Genomic DNA, 21,470 nt, shown 5'->3' on the forward strand with positions numbered 1-21,470 from the left:
AATGTCCCCTCCTTCTGTTTTCTCAGGTAAACCAAAAATCCTGAATTTTTTTCTTCTCTCTCTATTTTCAAGATCATCTAGTTTGTTAGAGAGCCATGTATTTTGCTTCAGGAGGAACTCTGATTGTATTTCCTCTTCTTTAAGCCTTCGATCAGTGTCAGTCACATAAGTTTTAATGGTGGTTATCTTTGACTGGTGTTGCTGCAGTATTTCTCTGAAGACTTGTTTGTTTTTGAGAGTTCACTTCTAGGTTCTGTAGATTAACCTTAAAATCATCTATTTTTGTAGATAATTCTTGTAATGTGGTAGTTACCAGTTGTAGTTCCTTTTTTAGTGTCAAGTCAGCATGAGAATTCTTTAAGTTACTCATCTGTCCAGTTGCTATGTATAGACTCCTGAGTAATTTGTCAGGACATTTCTTTTAGAGATCCACCAAAATTTGTATTTAGTTACTTTGGTGTATTAACTAAATATCTGTAGTAATATTGTTAGTAATAGATAGTTTAATTTCCTGAATTAAATACTAGTTTATGGAGCTCCAAAAAATGCTGCCTTCAGTTAGCCATCCAGGCTCTGCCCCCGCTTGCTAGCCTTTTGATACTTGCACAAGCCTACACGTCCATTTCATGCAGCCCTCCCAATCTCTTGTCTTCCACATGGTCTGCTGATGTCATCCACTATAGGTTAACCTGCAGACATATAAAAGTCAGACTAGTGTCATGGCACTTGTGTAAAGGACTGTGTTGTGTAGTCTGCATACTTAGGTAGGGGTTCTATTCTCACTGCAGTCAATCGGGTGTGTGTCTGTGTGTGAAATGTTACTTGACATTGCAGAGAGCCTTTTACACCAGCATGTGGGACACTGTTATCACCATATGCTCAACAAATAATGCTGATGCAATCAGCTATATCAGATTATTGCATATGCAGCCATCCCACCAAGCAGGACCTGACACTTACCTGACACCCAGACAGATGTCACCTTAGGTTCATATGAGGTTACTAGGCTATTGGCCCTAGGGCCTTTATTAGCTTAGTCATGTTTTACCATTTTCCCTTATTAACCAAGTTGTATGGTTTATATTTGCAGCACAAGTCTATGATCAGCAATGACTGCCCTTATCCAAGGGGGACATTGGTGACACATCCAGGGTAAATGTATGGTCTCCCATCCAGTTGTCTAAATTATGCTTAAATAGGGTAATTGAAGAGCTCTGTTTTACATGAATTAGGACTTTGCTCCAGAAGAGTGGCAATCTCTGGAAGACATGTGTGCCTTTCCAGCATGTCCTTTTAATGTCACAGGATAGGTTGAGATCACTAGAGTTAGTACATCTTGTCCCATGTGACTTGGGGATGTGGAGAATTTCCATTAAGTGATGGTCTGAGACTGCTCTATGGGCCAGGCACAAGTCGCCTTTCAGTAGCCTATAAAATTCAGAGTACAGTGACAGGGCCTTCAGTCTGTTCATGGAGGTCATGTGTTGTAGGCCCTGATTTTTCTTGATAAGAAACCTCTGAGGTCTCTCCAGTTGCTGCAGGTGTCTGGTGAGGTACATACAGAAGGGAGTGCTGTACTCTATTAGTGGTCTGATGTGGAATGAGTACAGGGGAGTTATAATATCCTTAGTTCTGGATGTGATGCCCATACTTAAGAGATGTGCAACATGTAAGGCTTTCCTTACCACTGTGGACACATGGTGATCAAAGTTAAGGTTGCTATCAACCTGTGCTCCCAAATCTCTTGCTACAACTTTGAGCTAAGGGGGTTACTGTTAATATTGCAATTTGCAGGTACTTCCCCTTTGCTAAAAGGGATGATAATGCATTAATCTGCATTTATTATGAGATTGTGTCTTTGGCACCAATCATTTGTGTAAGCCCTTTTTGTAGTATGCCAACATTGCTGGAGGACTATATGATTGTACCCAGTTTGTACTCATCAGTGAACATGATAAACCACAGGCCATCTATTTTCCCCTGGACTTCTGAGAAATACATTCACAACAGTAGGGGGCCCAGCACAGATCTTTGTGGTACATCAGTGGTAAATGGTCTGCTGGTAGCCGTGGAATCCTCAACTTTGACTGTATGTGTTCTGTTGGTGATCCAGTTGACTATCCATCTAGTGACATATGGATTAATTCCCAGCTGTGTGAGTTTCTCAATGATGTCTGAGTGGGGGGGTTGTTTTTCAAAAGCCTTGGTTAAGTAAAGATAGGTTGTATGTAGTGTTTTGCTTTAATCCAGGGCTTTGGTAACATTCTCTAAGAAGTCCACCAGGTTAAATAAGCATGATCTACCCTTAAAAAAAATGGTGTCACATCAAGAGTTTGAAGGTCACCTATGTCATTGTTGATAAGGTCCATAGTGATTCTTTCCATGGCCTTGCAGATAAGGCTGGTTAGGCTTATGGGTCTATAGTTCCCAGGGTCACTTGATGGACCTTTTGTGCAAGGGAATTACTGTTGCTTTTTTCCACTCTGCTGGGACAAAGCCAGTACTTACATTGTGGTTGAAGAGTGTGCCAATTGGATCCACTAGGTCCTGTTTCAGACCATTTAGTAGGTAGCCTGGGATGTTATCCAGTCCTACAGAGGCTGTGCTTTTGGCTATGGAGAGTGCAGTTATGAACTGCTCTTTGGAGATACTAGGAAGAGGACTGGTGATAGGTATGCTTTGGTAAATATCTAATGGGGATGGGGGTAAAGGTTGCCTCATGTCTGTCTGCTAGTAAGTTGGCAATGTCACCAGGGTCTTATGAGTGGTACTATCCACTACTAGTTTGGCGCAAAGCTGGCCTTTCCCTTTTAGATTTCTGAAATAAGCTAAACAATGCCTCTTGATTTTCTTTAGCTAGGAATACTAGTTTAGCTTTGTACTTGGCTTTAGAGGACTTTACAAGATAGCTAATTTGCTTGTTCAAGCTGTGGAGAGTGTACTTCCTGTGCTGAGTCAGCTCCCTCTTTTTTGTAGACATTAGTTTCTTGCACTTGTTGTATAACCTATTTATGCTTGATGCTCACCAGGGTGGCTTGCTTTTTTTGTGAGGACCTTGCTTGGATCTGTTCAAGTTCAGCTGAGTCTATACATTTGTATAGTTGTTAATACAGGCCATTTGTGTACACCTCTGTATAGCAGTCATTGTTGACAGTGGTAGCAGGGGATTTACAACTATTTATGGCATCACTTAGGAGGCTATAGTTTGCTTTGGATAAATATTTCATCCATTTTGCTCTTGGGGGTGGTGGTCAGGTATGATCATTAATTCATACAAGACTGAAATCTGGTCTGAACTGACCAGGGAAGGAAACACACAAGGAGAAGTGCAGAGACCCCCTATGTTGGTGAGTATTAAGTCTATGATATTCAAGCCCCATGTGGGGGTCCAGACTTTCTGTTCCAGAGCATTTGTATTAACAAAATCCAAGAAACTTAGCGTGAGCATGTTTCTGCTCATATATGATTCCCAATCAATAGAAGAATAGTTTATATCACACATGACCAAGGTGTTCGGTTGTATAGTGAGTGACTCAAGTAGGTCCAAGCAAGCACCTAGCTCATGGGTGGGGGCCTATAGCTAACAATAATATGCAAGGAGATTTACATACAGTTAGTTGAACTTGGAGAAGTGCTATGGAGTTGTAGTGTTTTACCAGTCTTCAGGTGTATTTGTCTTTAATGAAAATGTATACACCTACACCTTTGGTTCTTTCACACTCATTTTGAGGTCTGAATGTGTGGAAAGCATTGTAGCCTTGCATGGCCTGGGGCTCTCTACAGCCTTGAACCATGCCTATGTGACTGCATAGACATGGGTATCTTCCAAGGTAAGCAGTGCTTCCAGTTAGTTAAGCACCATAACCTTGAGTTTGTCTCTAGTAGATTTTTTTATGCCAGGAATTTAGTTGTTCTGCAATTGCCTAGAAAGCCAATATGGGGGAGGCAAGTACCTTTGCCAGTAACCAAAATACAAGAGTCGAAAGGTGAAGAACATCTCTGGCAAAGCAGCATAGTCTGTTGATCATATGTTCCCAGGCTGACAGAAAATGGATCCCTCTGGATTGACAACAAAAGCTAAGCCAATTGTTAAAGTCAATCATGTTTTGTTTATAATGAGCCATCATCCTAGGTGAAGGTGGAATACTGCTTAAAGCTAGGGAAATACCTGCCTGGGACAGATAATCTGTGACCTCAGTCAGGTCTTTCTTTGTGTAGTACAATGAGGTACATTTCCAGTCATTCACTCCAACATGGACTATGACAGAGTCATAACGGTACTTGTTGAATTATGTATGATCTGAAAGATCCTGGCACCTGGAAGGCAGCTGACTGTGATCTTCTCCTTGTCAAGCCTGATGAGGAGGACATCTGTGTGTCTCACTATGGAGTCGATTACGACCAAGACATTTGGCTTTGAGGTGTTGTACCTTAGGGCATATTGGCTAAATCATTGCTGTGTGTATTATTATATGTACTGGATTATGTTAGTTCTGCAGTGTGCGCAGTAGGCTTGTGATTGGGAGGCCTCTGATCTTTCTGTAGGCTTCTAGTGAGTACCTCAGTATATGTGGGTTTACATTTTGTGAGCTTGTTATGTGCAGGAGGTGAATTGTATGTGCACACATGTTTGATTTCTGGTTTGTTGTTATGTGAGAGAATTGATTCCAAATTAATAGTATATATACACCTCTCACATGTTGTATTAATTTGTTTTACAAGTAACTGGTTGTCAGTATACAAGAGGCAATTGCTGCATTGCCTCAGAATGCCCATGTCAATCAGGCTACCTGGAGAAATGGTTGGAAACTGTCCATCCATAATGGGAGGTATATACTTTAGATGGACCACGTTTTGCTGTAAGACTAACAAAAAGTGTCTGTTCTATGGAGGGCTATGGGTAGAAAAAACATGTCAATACTTCACAGTGCACAACTGAGTTGCTAGTGGGGTAACAGTGCAAGCTCTGAGCAGCTCTGGTAAACTGAGTGCAAACCCAGCCAAACACATTGCTGGAATACAAATGAAGTTCAATGGCTAAATGATTTAAAAAAAGTAAACAACGGGAAAGTCCAAGATTGAGCCTTATTCCAGCAATCCCCAACTCAGATGGGTCCTTGGCTGCACACTTCTGCCACAAGGGTACTGGGGGCATCTTAATGTAAGCTGGCTGATTTTAGTGCTCAAATGATATCAAACAGTCTAGATTCAGCAAACTAGAATCTAGCCTATGCTATAAAATGCAGAAGTACTAGAAATTCAAAGTACAGAAAATCGCAGTCACAAGAGCAAACGTAACAGTGTAAATACAGTTTAAATTTGGTAGAATCCTCCAACAAGAGTGAAGACAACAAACCTTCCTAGTATGAAATAGGTGGTCTGGAACCTAACTGCTTAAACCAGAACTATGCCATTTTCAGAATAACAGACACATAAACCTTCAACCAGCAATTCCCCAGCTCAGAAGGGTGTAGGCTATCCTCTCCTGCCACAAGAGTCTAGACCACAAACCTTCCTAATGTAAAATAACTGGTTTGGAGGTCAAGTGTTTAAACCATAGCAAAGGCACTTAAAATAATGGGCACAATAAGCTTTCAACCAGCAATTTCCAGCTCACAAGGGGAGAGGCTACTGTCTCCTCCCACAAGAGTGTAGATTGCAAACCTTTTTTAATGTAAGACAACTGATCTGAAGCCCAACTGCTTAAACCAAACATAAGAAGCTTAAAGTAGCAGTTACAATGTAATGTGATACACACAAATGACAGTGACATGTCTTTTTATCTACCCATATACATCACATCATGGTTAGTAGGCCTTGTGTTATCTTGATGATCAAGCCCTGTGATCTGCCCAGCTGCTGCATGTGTCTGGCGAGGTTCATGCAAAAGAGAGCATCATAGTGTATTACTGTTCTGATGAGTTTGACTATAGTGCTGCCATACAATCCCGAGATCTGAATGTGATGACATGTCTTATGATGTGCACCATACACATGTATTAAGCAACATTAAAGAGAAAAATTATAAAATAATGAGACACATTGCAGTTCCTGACTTCACAACCCTTACAAGAGAATACACTAGAAAGCACTGACATGATGATGATATCCACTGTATAATTTGGCAAAGAAAATATAAGTGACAGGTACAATTATCAGTTCAACAACACAAATGCAGATATACCAGGCACTAATGTAGCTATACACCCTATTCATCAGACACAAAGCTTTTGTACCTTTGAATCCAAAAGAGAGAGAACAGGGATATGGCACAGCTATCATCACTTGCACAGGGTGTTGTGTGTGTGTGTCGGGGATAGGGGGGCAGGAGGCCTAAGCTAAAAGAAAATGTTGGTAAGTTTGTGTGAGGAAAAAGGGAAGCAGGCAGACTAGACCATGTAACTGTTGTGTGTGTGAGTGTAGGGATCCTCCATGTGAAAGTGGTGTGTGAGAGTCTGCATGAACACCAGCCAAACTCAATGCTAGCTCTACATCTTGGTATGTTGGACAGGTGTGAGCCATGCATGGTAGAGATGGCAGTTGACTGTTTTCACCACCGACAAAGAGAACTGGCTCTACCAGGAGTTGCAATGGCACTTCCACGCCCAAACTCAGATGCAGTGCCACTACCTGCACATGTCTGATGTCTGCTGGATATGCTCCCTTCATGGGAACACCAAGGACAACAACCCCATGGCCTGCCACTTCAGAGTGCAGACAGCACACTCACTGATGGACCAGTGGAAGTACTGCCACTATGGGAGCATAATTGGGCATGACCATGTTGGATATCAGAAGATGTTGTGACTGACCTAAGCCAATGAGGATGCCATTCCCCTCCCAGCAGACATTCCATCATAGACACTGCTTGTTCCATGACAGACACCCCTTAGTCCCTCACAGGTACCCCCTGTTCCAATGTGTCACTTGTCTGATCCAGTGAATTGGTGACACACTGGAGCCAGTCAGACTGTGCCACATCCACAACCCTGAGCATTTGTCTGGAGAGCCTTTCTGAATGTGTCTGTTCCTCCTTGATTGCCCTAAACATACACTGAGTGACACGGGAAGAGACACAAGCACTAAGTGGAAGAGGGGCAGCAGCCCCCCTCTGAGCACCCAACCAACACTTTGGCTGTAGCCAGGATCAACAGGCACTGAAGCCGCAGTAGTCAGATTTCTTGGCTCAGTGTTCTCACCCTCCACCTGTACTATATCTGTGGGCTCAGTGGACTGGGTAGGAATAGGCCTACTAACTGTGTCCAGGGAAAATGAAAGGGTGGCAGGATGTCGACTTCTGTGTCAGATTCAATCTCTGCTCTCCCAACTGTACCTCAGTTTAACCACCATAATCATTAGTGTCTGGATGAGACACTGACATCAGGTGACATAGGGCCCACACTCCCACTGTCATGATCAGCTGTAATAAAAGGGGAGAAACACTGGCATACATTAATATCTGCACTACTATGGTGCAATATATGCTAAACAACTAATAGTGCTGCCACTATTGCAGACAGTACAGCAATACACACAACAGGACTAAAATTACACATAATGATATTGATCTGCAGTACTGAAATACATTTATTTGTCTTACCATCTGCAGGCGGCATATGTCTTTGGATTCCTGACAGTCCTGAAATAAGTTAAGGAAGAGGTAAGGGCAACATCATCACATTTAACAGTAAGGTAGGGGGGTACAACATGTGTACTCCTCTGTATCTGCATTAGATGCACATTCAACCAGAACGTGGCTGACAACTTCAAAAAGCGATTATCACTGTACCAATATTCAATATCCCTCCAAAAAGACATGTGACACAGAAGTAACTTTTATTTCAATTGCTTTACAATACAACAGAAGTCAACTGGTCATTTAACAAAGCCTACCTGAAAGTTCCTCTTGGGACTGTAAAGGAGTGGTGCCTACATCAATGACATGTTGTGGGCCACTCTGCTGTGAGTTGTCCTGTTATAGGATGTTTGCCAGGAATTCCTTATTTGGGTTGAGAGGGGGTTCTGTAGCAGGCCCACCCCAATTACCCTCTCATCTTGGGTAACAGGAGCTGCATGCCTCCGTGCAGAGGTAATCGTGTCAGTGGCCCTGTGGTGCACCTGCTCATTCAGTTCAGTTGTGGACACTCACAAAATTGATGTTGGCAATGATCTGCTGCCATTCTAAGAGCCTTTCTGGCACATTGGGAAGACCCCTTCCCAAAAGAAATTTGCCGTGTTGACGGAATGTGTCAAACATGATATTAGTTTCAGCTTCACTGAAAGGGAGTCTCTGCCTCAATGACATTTTGTGTCCTAAAAGACAAAGATAATACACGTAAGTATCACATAACTACAAAGTTACTATTAACAGATAAAAACAGTGCAGCTAGGTAGCTAGTAGTACCCACTGGGAAAACATGATACAGCAATTCAACTATGCCTCCCCAAAAGAACAGTCTATTCTAGTTTGTGACATAACAGTAACTTTTCATTGCTCCCCCCACCCACAAAAGAACAGGCACATGAATAAAACATTTGTACATATGTATCACCAGCTCCCCCCACCCACAAAAGAACAGGCACATGAATAAAACATTTGTACATATGTATCACCAGCTTTCTATTTTCATGTATTGTCAATCATTTCTACCTCTGAAATGACTTGACAAACATGGCCATGCATCAGTACATTTCTAACTAAAGCATACAGATAACACTGTAAAAGGCTTTGCTTCACATTATTCATTAATATATTCCAGCACATGCATTATGTATGTAACAAAATTGGAGCATACCTCCTAGAGTTCAATACTCCTCTGTAAAAATATCTTTGGAAATATTTTTTTTCAAAGTCCTGCACCTATGTAGTAAGTGCCCTTACCATTAGTTTGGCTAGCTTTTTTATAATGGAGTATATTATTAATGGATGTCATCTGTCTTAATGTCTGTTTCAGAGGTGCTAATAACAGCATAAATAGCTGAATTGCATGCTAATTAACCAGGCTGGTAGAGATATTCAACAAGTTATTAAGCAACCATCTAGACTCCATGCTGTTTTTTTTTCTTGTGGATTTCAAAAGTAGTGACGTACAGTCACAGAAAGTCTACACAGACAGAATGTTAGGAGCTGCTGATAATTAACTTAATTTATATGTGCTACAGGCTGCAGGCAATGTTGCTGCTGTTGTTGTCAATAAGCCTAGGCCAAGATAGAGAAGAGTGTTCAGGCCACAATTAACTTCTCACAACATACGTGACATGGACATTGTAGAGTGCTTCAGGGTGGAAATGGACACAATACAGGAACTCTGTGACCTCTGCTGGCCTCAACTCAGAGCCATATCCTTTACCTCCCCATATTCTGGCTGTATACAGCTTGCTTTAAAGTCAGCACTGAACTAACAGTGTAGCAACTGCTGCATTTGCAAGGTAAGTCCAGAAAATTTACCATATTGTATAATAATATCATGACATGTCCTTGTATTTCATCACTTGGTAAGTAAGCAACTACAAGGCGGGGAAATTTGTACAGAATTTAAAGGACACATAACATGTGACATGTGACAACAGAGATTTATTTGACTTGTATGTGCCCATCAGCAAATGGTAGGGATCAGGTCTCAAAGATTCAGACATTGATACCTTCCCAAAGTGCTGATGATCACTGCATGCCCTCAGTTTAGCAGCATAGATTGTTTTATGAGAAATCATAACAGAGAGAAGTTAGAAAGTAATGAGACATATAGCAGTTTCCAGCTTCACCACCCTCACAAGATCAAATAGGCAGAATGTAAAACAAGGAGACTAACAAGAACAACATATCCTTGTTTTTGCAATAAAAATAGCTCAGCCTGTGTCCACCTCCCTCAAAGGAGCAGTATACCCTTGCATGTGCCATGAAAGGAACCCACCTTTGCTCCTCCTGAAAGCTGCAGTATATGGTTGCTTGTGCTATACAACCTACCCTTCATTTTATGGCAACTACATAGTATAGTGTCCACAGTTAATAGCTTCATACATTTTAAGGTAAATACCATAGACTGGCTTACACACTGCATGCATGTGAGTACTGGTCAGATAACTGATGAATGACCAAGGAACACAGAAAGGAAGGACACAGCTGTATATTTGCAAGGAATAATCATAACAGGTTGTGTGATCACTAAGTGCACTACAACCAAATATAGTAGATATAATACATTTACAAATAACAGGTCAACCCTTGATGTCAGTGAACATTCAGTTGCACTAGGCTGTGTGAGGAATTACTTCATGTATTTGCTGCAAAGCTGTTTGTGTGGCAAAATTGGATAAGTCCCCCTCCTGTTTTCTAACTGATCATTGCAGTGGCAGTTGGCATCCAGACCTATGTAGTCATATCTCATGTGTACTAACATTTTCTACTGTGTATGTCATAGAATGATTTTCCTCATTTCAACTATTTCTCCATTTTTCATAAATTTTTTGGGGGCCACTTTTTGTGCAATGCACCACTTAGCACAAATGGCTTTGCACATTTCATTTGCACATAAAGTGACAGTCCACAATCCAAATGATTGGGCCTCCTAAGTAGCAGACAGGACCCAGACAGCCACATACACCGGATGCATTCAAGTAATACTACTGGCCATTGTGCAAACACATTTCCTGGCAGTGAGCACTCTTGCAAAATGTGTTTCTGTGATGATAAGGAATGCAGAACACTTTCAAATGTTGCAAAACCAGAAAATGCACATTCCCAGTAAGTGCAATACCTGCAGTTGGTGGAAAAGCATCATTCTACATTGGACTTGATCTGTGGTAGGCATAGCAGGCATTCCTGTGGAGGTTTTGAGATTCGGTGCTCAAAGATGGGGTGTCCTGGAGTTCAAAGTGATTGTTGGACTCCTAGTGATAGAACATGGGCCCAGGCTTTTGCAGTGGAACTATCATGTCTCTGAGTACAAGGCAGAGGCATGGAATAGTCTGGCCTGGACTCTGACAAGTGCTACTGGTATCCCTTGCATGGGTGAAATATGTAGCAATAACTACAGAGACCACAGGATGAGAAAGAGGGATACCCTCAACTTTTGAGTCAAGGAATATAGGACATGTGCACTCCACAGATGTGTAAGTAGCACTTACAAGGACTATTTGTAATAGTTATAAACTAGATATGGTCAGAATTGGTATGCTTAATGGTATTCTGTTCTGTTCTGTATTTCTACAGCTGTCACAGACTGAGAAATGAATGTGCAAACTCATGCATGTAGATTGGCATAGATGGGAGAAGCATGTGTTATGCATTTATCTGAACAGTACTATTATTTTAGAATTAAAAGTAGACATCTTTAGTTGTTTATTATACAGTTGTATCAAATTGAGCATGCATTTCTCAACTGTAATAGGAAAGTATGCATGCATTAATCTGGAGGCCAAAACAATAGCTCACTATTACAGACTAGTCATAGGTTGTGCCTTCAAAAATCACACTTCTCAAATATATAACACTGTTGAGTTTTCATTGCTATTGTAATGTAACATCAGAATTGTAAAGCAGTGGCACCACTGGCCTGCTGTAAACTGTAATCAGTATAACTGGAACACAAATATGTGTAATATGTGCACACACCAAGGATTGCTTCCTGCAATCTGTAGCATATTGTACATCTGTTAGGAGCTGGGTAGTCTTAACAGTCCGCAGACTACAGCACTGCTGCCCAACACATCTGCTGAGTGACCTGGTAGCACCTGTCTGTTGCCCCTGTACTACTTTGTTCCTCAGGTAGTTCTGCCCCACAGGATAGCCCAGTGGTTCTCTCCAGGAGCAGTGACAGAGGAAGCGAGTTTATCACCTGCAATGAACTGCCAGTTTGGTGCATAGGATTGTGCACCACATGGCTGATGCACACCTATACTGGATGGAGAAATTGCTTTCCATCATTGTATTAAATAATACAAAAAGACTCAGACTTCAAACACTGCAGCCATTGGTGCAGTGAGGTGACAGTGATGACAACCCAGTGGGTGATTATTCGATTCTGTCACCCAGATTGACATCCATGTATTCGCGATGTCCCCACCCTCACCTCAACGATGGTGTTCACCCACCTCTTGTGTCATTCACCATCTCTGTCTCTTGTCTTGTTTGTCTTGTCTGTCTACAATTCATAAATTGTTTCCTTACCTGCCCAACTTACCTCATGCACACATTCCTACATCCCTTCCCAACATTCCTCTCTCTCTCCAAAAAAATGGATACCTGTCCTACAAACAAAAAAACATCCCATACATAACTCTCCATTTTGCATGCATGTCTTCATGACACACTTGATTCAGTCCAATTCTCTATACAACAGATTGTGTTGTGCTCATCCCTCTCTCTGGATGTGACATTCCAATTTCAGCCAATATTTTGCATATGTGTTCATGTTTCATTCTTAAAGAAATGGATAGATATGCATCTTTCCTACATCCTTCCTGCACATTCCTGCCTTCCTTTCACTTTGTTCTTCCCCCTGCTTGCTCTCCTTTTCACCACTTTCATACCTTTCTCATTTCTTTTCTTTAAAGCATAATTGGGTGACGGTGTGCATTGTGCACTAATGTGCAGCTACAGCAAAATGCAGTTATAAGTGTTATATACAGTTATATTGGAAACCAGTACCATCTAGCCAGATTGTAGTGACTCCTTACCAACTATCACACTTCAGAATTTGGACTTATGTGTAAAACTATTTGACACTATTGGATACACATGGATTAGAACCCAGTACCATCTGAATACAAAAATGAAAGGATCACTCTACTAACAGATCATACTACAGACTCAGTTGTGTAGCAGGAGTATTTTAGAGACTGAACAGCAAATGACAGACTTAACAGCTGATGTAGACACCTGCTACTTAACTGAATCGCTGGCTGCAGCAATAAATGCACTTAATGTAGTGATAAGTTCTTTTTTGGGGACATATGGCACTGGTTACAAATACGTCTCTAACTAATACATTGAATTACTTTGGTAGCAGCATTGCTTATTGGCTCACCATTGCACAGTACTGCTGTATAAATCTAAATGGGTATTGCACAGTAGTGCTTTACAAAACATTACGGTGGATCATGAAATGCTGCTTCATACAAATTTAATGTGGAAGATATGACATTAGTGATATGGGGAAAAGCACAGAGAATACAAATAGAAATCTTTGCTAACTGTGTCAGTTACTATTAAATGTATTATATACATATGCTAGCTAACTGATTCTGTGGCAGCAAGTGTTAATACATTGTTGTTGGAGGCAAATGTTACTGGGTTTGAATATTGGTGGAAGTAGTGATTTTACAAGTGTGTATGATGATTTAAATATATCTACTTATATTGCTGCTGTTTACCATTGTTTGCATCAGTGCCCAATGTTCACCATTGTGCAATAATTCTTTAAAGAAAAGAAATGGGGAAGACAGGAATGTGGTGAAATAGGGAACAAGCAGGGGGTAGAACAAGTGAAATGAGGGAAGGAATGGGTAAGAAGGATGTAGGAAAGAAACATAGCTATCCATTTCTTCAAGAATAAGACATGAACATATATGCAAAATATTAGCTGACTTTGGACTGTCACCATCAGAGAGAGAGGTGACCATAACACAATCTGTTGTATAGGGAATTGGACTTAATCAAGTGTGTCATAAAAACATGTGTGCTAAATGGAGAGCTATGTATGGGGTGACTTTTTTGTGGGACAGGTGCCCATTCTTTTCAGAGAGAAAGGAATGTTGGGGAAGGTATGTAGGAATGCCTGGGTGAGGTAAGTTGAGCAGGTGAGGAAGCAACTGCAGACAGACAAGACGAACAAGAGAAGAGACAGCAATGTTGAAGGACACAAGAGGTGGGTGAGCACCATGGTTGGGGAGAGGGTGGAAAATCCAGGTCTCATGCATTTTGAAATGGTTAACAGTGAGAATCTAGTCCTCACCCAGTGGATTGTCATCAATGTCCCCTCATTGCACAGCAGGCTGCAGTGTCCAATGTCTGCATCTCCTATGTGTACTCTAAATGACGATGGAAAGCAGTGTCTCCATCCAGTGTAGGTGTTCACCCACATTGTGGTGCACAATCCTACAGACCATCCCTGGCAGTTCCTGTTTGGTGATAAAGTCATCACATCTGCCACTGCTCCTGGAAGGAGCCACAGGTATATCCTCCAGGGCAAAACTATCTGAGGGACTGGGTAGAGCAGGAGAATCCTGTGGGACAGGCCTAGCCCACTGTGTGGGTTGAGTGAGGAAAAAAAAGGGAGAACATTAGTAACTTCATATGTAACATACAATCATTAATACAGTTATGTGACTCAACTCTGTTACCTTTACTTTTAACACTACAAACTCCAAACAACATTCTTAATTACATTTAAGACTACTCAGTTCATAACAGAGACACACTACAGTACAGTATACAGCCACTAATCCTTGATGTGCACATATATTACATATATGCATCTTCCAAATACACCAATTACAGTTTACAGAAGGTGATTTGTACCACTGGTATAGAGGTATGAAGTTACATTGCAACAATGATGAAAACCTAAAAGTATTGTGTATTTTGGAAGTGTTGTTTTTGAACCCAAAGCAGATGACTACTCTCCAATACTGTAGTGTTATTTTATCCTACAGACTGTGCATGCATACACTCCATTTACAGTTTACAGATGCATTCTCACTGTTATTTGAAAATATAGTGCCATTGCTTTGTTCTACAGACTAAGGCATGCATAGTTTTTTTTACAGTTGACACATGCATGCTCAATTTGATACAACTGTATTAAATACCAAGTAAATGGTCTTTAAATTTTAATGCTACTAAATTACTATACAAATTATTATTATTAAAATACTATTTAGACAGTACTGTTCCAATGCACACATACCACATGCTTCTTGCATTCTTAACAAATGTGTGACATGGGACCTGACATTTGAGGCTCACTCCTTATCAGCTGTGGAAAAAAACAGAACAGAACAGAATACCATTATGAATACCAGTCTTCACTATATTCAGCTTTTAACTCTTACAATTACTCACTGAAATTGATACTTACACATCTGTGGGTGTCCCCTGTACTAAATTCCCCAATCCAATGGTCAAGAGTATCCTGCTTCCTTTTCTGGAGGTTATCAAAGTGATGTCTGCATTGCTCTCCAGTGCAGGGTATATGTGTTGCACTGGTTAAAGTCCTAGCAATACTATCCCAGGCTTCAGATTTGTATTATGAACCTGAATAATCCCACTGCAGTAACCAGGACCCATGCTCCTTAACTAGGAGTCCAACAAAAACTTTGGATTCCTGGACATCGCACCTCTGTACCCAAAAGTGCACACCCTCACCAACAACTCCTGACATGCCTGCTAAAGCTCAAGCTCAATAAAAAATGAGCTTTTTCCACCAATTGAATTTTATATCCTGATGTTTCCCCACCTATTGCCTGTCTTAAACTTACTGGGAGTGCACACATTTTGGTTTTGCAACATTTGAGAATGTTTGGCATTGCTTAGCATTCCCCAAACATGGTAGGCAATAGTGTACACTGTCAGGCACCATGTTTATGTGATGTTAAATGATACACAGCAGTAGTAAACACAGCAATTCCAAGATTATTTGGTATACAGGCACTTGTGTAAATGTGCTAATCTCCTACGCTTACAGCTATCACCACAAGAAGATTGAGAAAAAGGTTGTGTATATTGCACTTCATTGCTAAAATCGGCAATCTCACAACAGTAAAACAAAATTTGCACACCCTGTACTACATCCCCAGACCATCTGCACTCCACACCTACACTTAACACTTGCTGCCATAGGATTAGTGACATGATATTCTCTATCTTAGTAGTTATTGTAAAGTTTTCACTAATAAATATACCACAATGTCACTTTCCGTGTTGGCGCAATTGCCAATAGTATTAATTAAATGCATCCAGTTTATGTTTGTGCCTGTCTGGGTCTTGAATGCAACCTGGTTGGTCCATTTCTTCAGTCTGTGTGCTGCTGCACTTCGCGCAAGCTAGGTGAGCACAGCAAAATACATCTGTGCCAAGTGGTGCATCACACAAACACTGGGCTAAAAAAAAAACACAAAAGGGAGACTGTCCAAATTTTTGCAGAATGACCAGACGTTTGCATCATATTTTTGGACTGGTCCTTGTAAAATCTGTGGTTTACTGGGAAATCGCTGAAAATTGAAGTCAATACGTAATGAGATACATTTCAGTTTCGTAATTCATATCTTTCAGAAAATACATTCCTACACAAATCCTATTATTCTACCTACCTTTTATGGTTATCAGAACCATATAGTACATCTGTCCCTATTGTTTCCCTTTGTCCCCCCATTAGTTTAATGTTTTCCATAGTTCTTGCACTAAACGATTGGGTGGTATGATTCTCATTCAGACTACAGGTTTCACGGAGAGCGACACTGGTTTGAGCTGTGAGACTTTGCTTTTTTGCACTGTGCATCATTAACATTAATGGCACAATGCAGTGTGATGCCGTGTGATGAGCAGTATCACATATGCGAAAACAATCCTTGTAGGCTTTGCACAGAACCTACACAGAGTTTATTGAATCTGGACCAGTGTGCAATTAAAACCCACCCAGGACTGTTAATTACACATTAACACACTCTTGAGGGCATTACTGTGCTTAAAGAATGGGGTATCTGTAAAACTGCTGTGTTTTACTTATTTGTTTTTTAAGTACTATATTTTCATATTTATGTTTGATGTAAAATAGTTCCTCTGCCTAATGTTTCAAACTTGCTGAGTTACTGGTGTTGGAGTAAGCATTTTATATTCAAAATATAACACTTAAAAATATCCAGGCATTTACTTTATTTTTTGATTCCTTACTCCTAAAACATTTGGTTTGTTGCCAGTTATTAAAGATTGAAGTTACTAAATAATGGCATACATTGAGTTTCAGACTATTATTTTCTTCAGAAAATTCATACCAACACAAATCCTTTTAATTAAACAAGCCTGTAATTTATTTTATAAGAGCATTATTAAAATATGTTCCGATTTTTGAGCCTCTGTTCCCTCTTTAGGCTTTATCCAGATTTCTTCAGCTGAAAGGTACAGAGGTATACAAATATATTTACTGTCACTCTCATTCAGTCTCTCACGCACACTTCTGTTTCAGAAAATGTATGCTAACATAAATCCAAATAGTCAAGTAAAATATGTTCCTATTTTGAGCCTTTGTCCCCAGTTTATTTTAGGTTTATCCAGGTATTTTGACTAAGAATCAAAAGAGCATACCTTTCAACTGTCCAGATTTTTGCTGACTGTTCAGATTTTTGGCTCATATGTTTGGCCCCACCCTCATAAAATGTGTTGTTTTCTAGCAAATCACTGGGGATTGAAATCATTAAATAATGACATACATTTGATATTTAGACTTTGTATCCTTCAGGTAATACATGCGAATAGAAACTCTATTTTTCTAGCAACTAAGTTTATAAGAGCAATATTTAAAATCTGTCCTTATTTTTGGTCACTTGTCCCCTGTTATTTGAGGCTCTGTCCAGATTTCTTGTACTGAGAGGTTGAGAGGTATGCTCAAGAGGTACTCAGACCTCTTAACTGATGCTGTTGCTGCCAGGCATCACTCTCGCTCTTCACTCTCTCACAGGCACACACACACACACACACACACACACACACACACACACACACACACACACACACACACAGTCTGTTCTGCTTTCATGCACACATTTATTCACTCGCACAGACAGAAGCATAAACGCAAGTATACATTCACACACTTTCAGTTTCAATTATTTTTTTACACTGGCTAAACAGCAAAAGCACTGCTTAGCGAGTGTAAGATAATGCCTCTATTGATCTGTCAGTCGCATACATGCATACACTCTCACACGCAGACAAACACATATACACATTTTTTTTTCTTTTTAATTTTTTTCTTCATTATATTACATTCGCTAAACAGCAAAAACTCTGATTAGTGAGCATAAAATAATGGCAGCTGTTAGTTTTTTTTTTTATTCCAAGCTCTGTGGCAGCTTGATATGCTGCCATAAAGTGGCAGGCTGTTTTTCAGTGGGTATTACTTGCACATTAATACCCTGCTGGAAAACATTTGTTTTCCAATCAGGGTGCTGATGTACAGTTCGCCCATTCTCTAATTATCATTAGTATACATTTATGGACATGACTGACTGAGCTTTATACCCAGTAGTGGTTTTCTTCAATAAAGATTTCTGCAGTTGATCCAGTTTATTCAACCTCATGTAAGCATGGTGCTTTTTACATCTACAAAACTAACCAAATGCTATAGAAATGATCTGCTGAACATATATGAGGTATTATTTGTAATAATAATAATAATAATAATAATAATAATAATGGAAATACATCCATTAGACACACACACATACACACACACACACACACACACACACATATATATATATATATATATATATATATATATATATATATATATATATATATATATATATATATATATATATATATATATATATACCACTCAACCTCTTTTCTCACAAGTCAAAAAATATCTGGGTACAAAGGCCCAAAATTAAGGACAATTTTTAGATATTATTCTAATTCAGTTCAAAAGTTAATACAAAAACATGTTTTGCATTTTCTGAAAAATAAGAAGTATGAAACTCTAATGACTGGCATTAATGGCTGACTGTAATCCTCAATGATGTACCACAAAATCAAACATTTTATAAGGACAGAGTAAACATATGAGGCAAAATTAGGAATCGACCTCATGCTTACAGAAACCTTTCTCCACACCCACTCCTAACTTTCACTTGTCTGAAATTCTTATAGTTAATTGTAATCTTAATAAACACAAAATCCTCGTTATTGCTGCCATTTATATCCCCACAGGAAATAACATTCCTATACTAGAGCAATTTCTGTCTTGGATCTCTGACAACATGACTTATGAGATCATTTTCCTGGGCAATGTTAACATCGAGCATAGACTCCTCCTCTCCCCCATAGCTCTATCAACCTCTATGGTTTCTCTAAGCCCATTTCTTCTACCACTCACTATAATAAATACTCCAACTCTGGCACCATTCTTGATTGGATCCTCCCGTCCAACCCAAACATTAATCATAACCCCTGTACTCTTCCCGATTCTTTCAGTGGCCATCTTCCCACCCTAGTTCATAGACATTCCACTCAACTCCACAGACTCCACCATTTCAAAAACTGCCATAAATTATCAAACTTTAATCCTGATACTTTCAATAATATACTTTTCTCATTTAACTGGTCCTCCTTATACAACCTTCCACTGGACGAAGCTGTCTCAAAATTTAACAAAATCATCCTTACTACTTTACATTTGCTGGCCCCTATCTGAAAAGTAAGATTAAAATCTAACTTCTCACCTTGGCTATCTCAACCTACTCCTAACCTCATGTTACAGAGAGGCACAGCCTGGAAGAACTGGAAAAAATAATCTGTCAACCCACCTTCATAGTTATAGAAAACTCAGGAACCTTCCCAAGAAACACATTGACAATGACAAAAGATAATACTATCATAAACCACTAAGCAATCTTCACTCTCACCCTAAGCTATTTTCGAAAAACATTAATAAGCTGCTTTATCCAGGCAAACCTAGTACAGCTAGTTCCTATCCTAATAGCTCTGACTTTGATACTGCCACTCTTCTTAACTCATTCTTCATTGATTCTATTAAAAATCTTACTGAAAAGAAGAATTCTAATCCTTCCCCTACAGAGCCCATTCTCTCCTCCTCTACCTCCACCTTCTCTCTGCAACCCTCTTCCACTGCTTATGTCAAATGACTTCTTTCTAAACTTAAACCATGCTCTCCCTTGGATGACAGCTTACCCCCACAATTTCTCAAAATTGCTGCTAACGTGATTGCCTGCCCTGACTCTTTCTCTGTCTTAGCATTCGTGAACACACTGTGCCCAAAATTTGGAAAAAAAATTATGTTATTCCCCTTCATAAAGGTAGAAATTCCACAGACTCCTCAAACTATCACCCCATTGCAGAGGCGCCGGAAGCTGTTGAAGACTGGAGTGGGCGGAGGGTAACAGGGGCACTTAGTGATCTAAAAAGGCAATTTTTAAAAACTATTTACTACCACAACATAGGTTCACTTGGAGGATATTTTAAGCTTAGCCTATTTCGATTTAAATGCTTAAATTAACATTTCCTGATTGGTCTTACCTGTCCCATGGCTGATAATTGTATATTATCCCTAGTGAGAATAAATGTGATCACACTATAGATAATTTGATGGGACCCATGTAAGGGAAGCAGCATTTAGGAACTGCCGCTATACATTAGTGGCACAAGGGGCAATCCTGGAGTACATTTACTTTTACCCATCCTTAGATCCAAATTGCATTTGAATATGGACAGGGATGAGCTTTGTTTTACTTGAATGGATAGTCTGTTCTGGATATACATCCATCTCTCCACAACATTCAGTTTAGATACCTGGATGGAGTATTTCTGATGCCATTTGACTAGCTGATGTTCAGTAGGTCCATCTGTATTAGGTCAGAGGATGCCTTGTATGCCAGATACATCACCTCTAAGCACTCTGTAGGATACTGAGTATAGTGATAAATCTTTGAGGTGATCCATGCAAGACCTATTGTTTAGGACTTGTATCCTTTTAGTAAGGTATCTCTGTGGGTATTCCAATTGTTGCATGGTTCTGGACAGATACATGCCAAAGTGGGCATTATACAAAATGATTGACCTAATAAGGTCTTTGTAAAGGGGGACAATAACATCTCTACCTCTAGTCACAAACAATTTGTTTATAAGCTGTACAGTATAGAAAGACTTTCTTATAACTCTGGGCACATGTTGGTTAAAAGTTAAGCCACTGTACACACAAGTTTCCAAATGCCAACACTGGGTCATTTCTTAGGGCTAATTGTCAATCTGGTAGTTTCCTGGAGTATATGATTTCCCAAAGGACATGATAATGTATTTCTTGGAGTTTACTTTCAATTAATGATTCTGGCAGCAGTTATTGTTTGGGACAAACCTTCCTGCATGATGGTTAAGTCGTTTAGGGATTCAGTGACTGCTCTTAGCTTGCAGTCATCTCAAACTTAGTCGGCCAAAACACTTTGGTATTTCCTTTTACTTTTGAGATGTATATGCCAAACAGAAAAAGTGTCAACACTGAACCCTGGGGGACTCCATTGGTGACTGGTCTCTTCCCTTATTTTGATTTCCTGCATCCTGTGAACAAGCATACATGTATACGTTTTTTGAATCACCTTCCTGATTCTATTCACCTGATTGTATTAAATTATATTTCTTATATAATAGAGCACCACTTGTTAGAATGTGTTTTAAATTTGTAGTTTGGAACAATCTTCTAGCAAGCAATGAAACAAATTGCATGAAACAATAATGACAG

Source organism: Protopterus annectens, chromosome 4.part1, assembly GCF_019279795.1.
Source record: "Protopterus annectens isolate FY-2018-M chromosome 4.part1, PAN1.0, whole genome shotgun sequence".
Classification (NCBI taxonomy): domain Eukaryota; kingdom Metazoa; phylum Chordata; order Ceratodontiformes; family Protopteridae; genus Protopterus; species Protopterus annectens.